Source organism: Myotis davidii, unplaced genomic scaffold (assembly GCF_000327345.1).
Source record: "Myotis davidii unplaced genomic scaffold, ASM32734v1 scaffold366, whole genome shotgun sequence".
NCBI classification, from domain to species: Eukaryota; Metazoa; Chordata; class Mammalia; order Chiroptera; family Vespertilionidae; genus Myotis; species Myotis davidii.
The window spans coordinates 67,894-75,615 of NW_006300015.1; positions in this window are offsets into that span (position 1 = coordinate 67,894).

Sequence of the window (7,722 nt, forward strand, 5' to 3'; positions counted from 1 at the left end):
CAAGGGCATGTACCTTGGTTGTGGGCACATTCCCAGTAGGGGGTGTGCAGGAGGCAGCTGATTGTAGGAGGCAGCTGATCAATGTTTCTAACTCTCTATCCCTGTCCCTTCCTCTCTGTAAAACAATCAATAAAATATATTTTAAAAAATAAATATCATCATTCTCCTCTTCAAAAAAAAAAGGGTTAACAACAAGTCTATGCAAAAAGCCTACAAAAAGGTGCACCAAGAGTGTCCACCTCAGCTGCCTGGGGAGGCTGAGCCACTGGGCCCTATAGGACACCTACCACACAAGGCCACTCTATCAACTCAAGGAGACTTAGCAGCTACCCAGTACATAGAAACAAATGCAGGGAAGCAGCCAAAATGTGGAGACAAAGAAACCAGTTACAAATGAAATAAATGGATGAAAGTAAAATACTGGATATAGAATTCATAACCGTGGTTATAAGGTTACTCAGAATCTTCTAGAAACCTCCAAGAGATTGAGTGAGACTCCCAAGGATATGAAAAAGGACCAATCAGAAATTAAGCATATACTGACTGTAATAAAGAATAATATACAGAGATCCAACAGCAGATTAGAGGATCCCAAGAACCATGAAATGCTGAAGGGTATTCTATAAGAAGAGGAAGAAGAAAAATGTAAAGATAAAAAAATTATGAACAAAAAAGTGATAACAAATACATATCTATCAACAAGTGAACCTAAAAATCAAATGAATAAAAAACCTGATGAACAGAATAGACTGGTGAATGTAATAGAATTAGGGGCATGGAAAGGGAGCAGACTGACAATTCTCAGGAGGAAGGGGTTGTGGGGGTGCAGGAAGAGATTGGATAAAGAGCTTACACTTATGGATGAGGTCAGTGAGGGACGGGGAGGCCTGGAGTGGGGTGGGAACCACGTGGAGTAGAGCTATGGGAGGGAAAAAAGAGGAACATCTGTAATAATCTAAACAATAAAGATTTTAAAAAATATTAACAAACTGCATTTAGCAATACGTTAAAAAGATCATACAACACGACCAAGTGGGATTTATTCCAGGATTTAAGGCTGGTACAATATCTTCAAGTCAATAAATGTGATACAACACACTAACAGACAACAGTACAAAAATCACATGACCTAATCTTTATCATTTCCTTTCAAAAATCACCAAGTGATACAGAAGTATTTGACAAAATCTAACACCATTTTTTTTAATACAAACTCTCAGCAAAGTGGGAATAGAGGCAACCTACCTCACCATAATAAATGCCTCATATGACAAACCTAGAGCCAACATTATACTCAATGTGCAAAAACTAAAATCATTTTCCCTAAGAACAGGAACAAGACAGGGATGCCCACTTTCACCACTCCTGTTCAACATAGTACTGGAAGTGCTAGCCATAGTGATCAGAAAAGAAGAAGAAATAAAAGGTATCCAAATGGGAAAAGAAGTAAAACTCTCATATTTGCAGATGACATGATATTGTACATAGAAAATCCTAAAGACTCCACCAGGAAACTACTAAACTTAATAAATGAATACAGCAGTGTAGCAGTATACAAAATTAACACCCAGAAATCAATGGTGTTTTTATACACCAATAATGAACTCACAGAAAGAGAAACTAAGAAATAACCCCATTTACCATTCCAATAAAAAAAAGATACATAGAAATAAACTTAACTAGGGAGGTAAAAGACCTGTACTTGGAAAACTACAGTTTGAAAAAAGAGATAGAGGAAGTTATAAACAAGTGGAAGAATATACCATCTTCATGGATTGGTAGAATCAACATCATTAAAATGCCCATACTACCCAAAGCAATCTATAGATTCACTGCAATCCCCATTAAAATAACAATGACATATTTCACAGATCTAGAAAAAACTCTCCAAAATTTACATGGAATAAAAAAAGACCCAGAGAGACACAGCCATCCTGAGAAATAAGAACAAAGTTGGAGGGATCACAGTACCAGATATCAAGTTATATTACAATGCCACTATTCTCAAAACAGCCTGGTACCAGCACAAGAACAATACATAGACCAATGGAACAGAACAAAAAACCCAGAAATTGATCCAAGCCATTATGTTCAAGTAATGTTTGACAACAAGGCAAGAGCACACAATGTGGGAAGCTGACTATTGTCTTCCTAGCAGAGAGGTGTGAACAAGGAACCTGGAAGGCTGGTGATCTTTGAAGCCCAGGCAAAGGTCAGAGCTGTGCACCCACTGTTAGTCGAGACAATGCTAGCTGAAGCAACTTCCCCATTTATTATTATGTAAATCCTTGCTGATGGGCTAGTCTGCCTGTTACTGAGAATTGCCCACCTAAGGGCTATGGGTGTATCCCAAACCAATAAAAGGTTGACCAAGCCTGACCACCAGTGGAAGTCCTTCCCCTTGAGTTGGACTTGCCCACTTGGCCCCCCAATATTTCTAAATTATTATTTCTTGTCTTGTCTCTTTCATTTGCATGCAGCCCTCTTCCAGATCCTGTACCCTAAACTACGCGGGACGTGGAGGAACAAACCATACACAATACAATAAGGTCAAGACAGTCTCTTCAGTAAATGGTGTTGGGAAAACTGGACATATCCATGAAAAAAAAATAAATGAAACTAGATTACCAACTTATACCATACACAAAAATAAACTCAAAATGGATAACAGACTTCAATGCAAGACTGTAAACCATAAAAATCTTAGAAGAATCCATACGTAGCAAAATCTTAGTTGTATTTCATAGCAATATGTTTATTGATACATTTCCTAGGACAATGGAAACTAAAGAGAAAATAAACAGATAGGAGTACATCAAAATAAAAAGCTTCTGCACAATAAAAGAAACCATCAACAAAATAACACGAGAGCCCAGTGCATGGGAGAACATATTTGTGAATGTTACATCTGGTAAGGGTTTAATTTCCAAAGTTCATACGGAACTCATGCAACCTAACAAAAGAAAGATAAATAATTCAATCAAAAATGGGCAAAGGACCTAAATAGAAAGTTTTCGAAAGAGGACATACAGAAGGCCAAGAGGCATATGAAAAAATGTTCAAAGTCACTAATCATCTGTGAGATACAAATAAAAAAACAACAACAATGAGATATCACTTCAAACCTTTCAGAATGGCTATCATCAACAAATCAACAAATGACAAATGCTGACGAGGATATGAGAAAAAGGAACCCTCGTGCATTGCTGGTGGGAATGCAGACTGGTGCAGCCTATGTGCAAAACAGTATAGAGCTTCCTCAAAAAAACTAAAAATGGAACTCCCATTTGACCCAGTAAACCCACTTCTAGGAATATATCAAGAAATCTGAAAGACCAATCAGAAAGGATATATGCACCTCTATGATCATAGCAGCACAATTGACAGTAGCCTAAGTGCCAGGAGATGAGTGGATTAAAAAACAGCTACACAATGGAATACTAAGCAGTGGTAAAAAGAAAGAACTCTTACCATTTGCAACAGCATGGATATACCAGGAGAGCATTATGCTAAGCTAAATAAGTCACAGAGAAGGGTAAGTATCACACAATCTCACTCATTTGTGGAATATAATAAACAACATAAACTTATGAACAAAAATATATCCAGAGATATAGAAGCATTGAACAGACTGTTAAACTTCAGAAGGAAGGCAGGGGAGGATTGGTGGCTTTGGTAGGTATAGATCAACCAAAGAACATTTGTATACATATAAGCATAACCAATGGACACAGAAAATAGGAGGGTGAAGGCCTGGGCTGTGGGCCAGGGGCAGGCTGGTGGAGGTCAATGTGGCCATAAGGGAACACATGTAATACTTTCAACAATATTTAAAATAATAAAATAAAATAAAATAATAAAACAACCGAAGGACTTGTATGCATGCATATAAGCATAACCAATGGACATAAGACACTGGAGGGTACGGGAGGCCGGGGGAATGTCAAGGCAGGGGAAAAAAGAAGACATATGTAACACCCTTTGTAATACTTTAAGCAATAAAACAAAATTTAAAAAATAAAATAAAAGCAGAATATATATATACATTTGGGTTTTTTTTTTGTTTCTTTCCTTTTTTGCAATGTATAGTATGAGTTGAAAAGTATGTATAAAGGCCAGAACATCCCTTTTTGCCCAAAATGTTTTGCAAATTATCTTAGAGAAATACTAAGAGCTTCTACTTTGGGTTGAGCCAAAGGACAGAGTGGCACCTTCTAGCTAAAATAGAGAAGCAAACAAGAAATCTCATCTGGCAAATGCAAATTTTTCATGCCTTTCTGTCACAGTATCAGTAATACCCAGTAATATTTCCGGAGGAACAAAATTCATATTTATCTCTGTTTGCAACATTTTGACATGAGTAATAGCCCTACTTCCTTTTTTTTGTGTTAAATAGCATAACTTTTTTTTATTTTAGACTACCATATTTCTGCAGATATCTTTATCAGATACAGTTTGAAGCATATCAGGCACTTATGAAAAATCCTCCAAGTGTCCACATTATGATGGCCTAAAAACTGACATCCAAAGCTCTATTTTCTCTTTCTAGCCAGATCTCAAATTATACTTTTCAAAATGCTCTAGGCTTCCACACTGCCAGGCTGTCCTTGAATATATCATGTACCTAGATATCTCTGTGTGTTCGTTTTTAATATATTTTTATTGATTTCAGAGAGGAAGGGAGAGGGAGAGAGAGAAACCAATAATAAGAGAGAATCCTTGATCGGCTGTCTCCAGCACACCTCACATTGGGGATGGAGCCTGAAACCAGAGTATGTACCCTATCTGGGAATTGAACCATGACCTCCTGGTTCATAGGCTGACTCTCAATCACTGAGCCATGCTGACAGGGGGATCTCTCTGTTTTTTTTTTTGTTTTTTATTTAACCTACATGTTTTTATGTCCTAGTTCCTCATCCCCACCTTCCCACTTTGATAGGAAAATTCTTGATATAAAGAAGAATTTTGATGATCTCATACCCTCCCCCAAGTCTTCCTTGAGTCACTCAATTTGAAATTACCTCTCTTTCATTTGACTTCCCACAGCATATTGCTCATATCTCTCCTATAGCCTAATATGTTTCATCCTTTCTGATAGCATAGTTAATCATCCATATATCCACCAGATTATAAGCTTATTGAGAGTAGGGATTCTGTCCTAATCATGTGTGTATCTCTCACAACACTTAGAGCAGACTTATCTACACTAATAAAAGAGAAAGATGCAAATTGACCATACCTTCATGATGCCCACCAGCCAATCAGGGTTGAGTATGCAAAATAACCCAACAAACATGGGGGTTAATTTGCATACACAGGCACTGAGCAGCCGGGGGCAGGGAGGGATGCTTGAGTCATCACCATGGCAATAACACAGGCATATAGTACCACCCCAGCTGCTCCGGGCCTATGGGCAGTGTGAGAAGGCAGAAAGGTGGCTCCCGACGGGAATGAAGGCAGAAAGGAAGCTCTGGGCTGGAGCGAAGGCAGTGCCTGCAGCCAGGGGAAAGAAGGCCCATTCTTACAGAAATCTTCATGCATTGGGCCTCTAGTATTAAATAGATGCCCATTAGCAGACATTTAGGAAATATTTGTTAAATAGTTAGTACAAATCGCTCATCATGTTTTCAGAAACATTCTTAAAATTTTCCAGTTCTGTGTAATTTTTGCAGTTTGTCATTTAAATACTCTAAGTTATAAAATCTAAACACATATTTAGTAATTTATAGCTATTGTTTTAGTTATTTATATTTGTCATTGCAAAGCATTTGGAGATTGCAGAGGCTACTTTTTAAAGAACTTTCCATTTTTATTTACTGAGAATTATAACTTTTTCTTTATAAAATTGTCTATTTTCTCAACAGGAAAATTTTCTCTTCCTTATAGATAAACTGCAAATGAATAAAATAAGTGCTCTGAATGCCATTCATTGAACTAATTAGAATTTTCTCAATGGTTACCCCCAAACAATCACAATATATTAACTAAATGCTTGGGAATAAAATTGAAGAAACAAAGAGAAAACACATCATCACCATAACAGTGGTTCCCACTAGCTTAATGTCCATATGACATTTTAAAAATTACCCAACTATAAATTACCCATATTTATCTGCAATCTATAATCTAAGCCTTAGATTCTAAGACATAGAGCAAGACTCAAAACACACTTGTTGCCTTTTTAAAAATTCTGAACTCCTGAGAATATATATTTGAGCAGCCACATGGTATTATGATAAAAAGAAGTGCAAATAAAAGTCAGTTTTAAAAAGGTTTCACCTTCTCACCACACACACACACACACACACACACACACACTCAAATGGAGTACAGCACACTTCTTTGTGGCAATGTGGTGCTATTTTTACTTTCTCCACCACAGCCTGCTGCCTTTTTATGGCAGGAAATGACAAGTCCTTCCCCTACATAGCCAGGGAACACAGCAAGTATCTGAAAGTATATTGAACAGGCACTGGTTCCCCAAATGTGCAGCTGTAAAAATATATATGTTTTCTTATTAAATTTACCTGCTTTTCTCACTTTTATTTCTGACATAGGCCAAGAGTTTACCTCACTATGTCATTATCTACTCAGAGAGCAAAGCTGGACTCTTGGATGCCTTTAGGCCTAGAAAATTATTTTGGCCCAGGGTGAGCTTAGACATAATTTAAGCATAAGCTTGTTATTTATTTCTTTATAATTACATTCCCTTAAATGCATTGTTTTGAAGGCTAAAGAAAACACTGTTTCTAAATATATAGCATTACATCTTTGCAGTAGAAAAGTCTAAAATAAAATATCTACATCCCCATTCAAAAAATTAGAAGAAAAGAAAATTAAACTTAACCAAGTGGAAGGTAGTAAATAATATAGATAACAGAAAAATAAATTAAAAATAGAAAAATAATAGAGCAAATCAATGAAGCAAAAATCTGTTGTTGTTTTTTAAAAGTTTAATACAATTGGCAAATCTCAAGCATGGCTGACAAAGAAAGGAAAAAGCAATAACAAAAATCAGCAATGTCTGAAATAAAACAAAGGATATCACAAAAAAGATGATAATAATAAAGAATAATAAGAAAACATTAGAAATATCACTATACATAAATTTAATATCTTAGAAGTGGACCCATATCATCAAAAGCATAAACTACCACCACTAACCCAATATGAGATAAATAATTTGAAGAACCATATTACTAATAAAATATTCTATCAAACTTTTAAAGAATTAATATCAATTCCTTACAACCTGTCAGAAAATAGATGATAGAACACTGCTCAACTCATATTATGAAGCCAGTGTTATTCTGATATCCAAGCCAGACAAAGACTGAACACAAAAAAGTAAAAAAATAAATAAGCCAAGCTGGTGTTGCTCAGTGGTTGAGCATCAACCTAGGAACCAGGAGGTAATGGTTTGATTCCCGGGGTGTGGTCTCAATCCCCAGTGGGGTGGGGGGAGGAGGGGAGGACCCAGCCCATCGATGATTTTCTCTCATCATTGATCTTTCTATCTCTCTCTTTTTTCTCTCTAAAATCAATAAAAACATATTTAAAAATAAATAAAACTATAGGCCAATATTCCAGTGAATACAGTTGCAAAAAATACATATTATCTATAATTTATTTAGACAAGGCTTCTCAGGTGGCATTTTAAGAAGGTTAAAACAAAAGGCTAGTATTCTTAAGGGCAAAGTTATCTAAAACTGAGAACTTTCT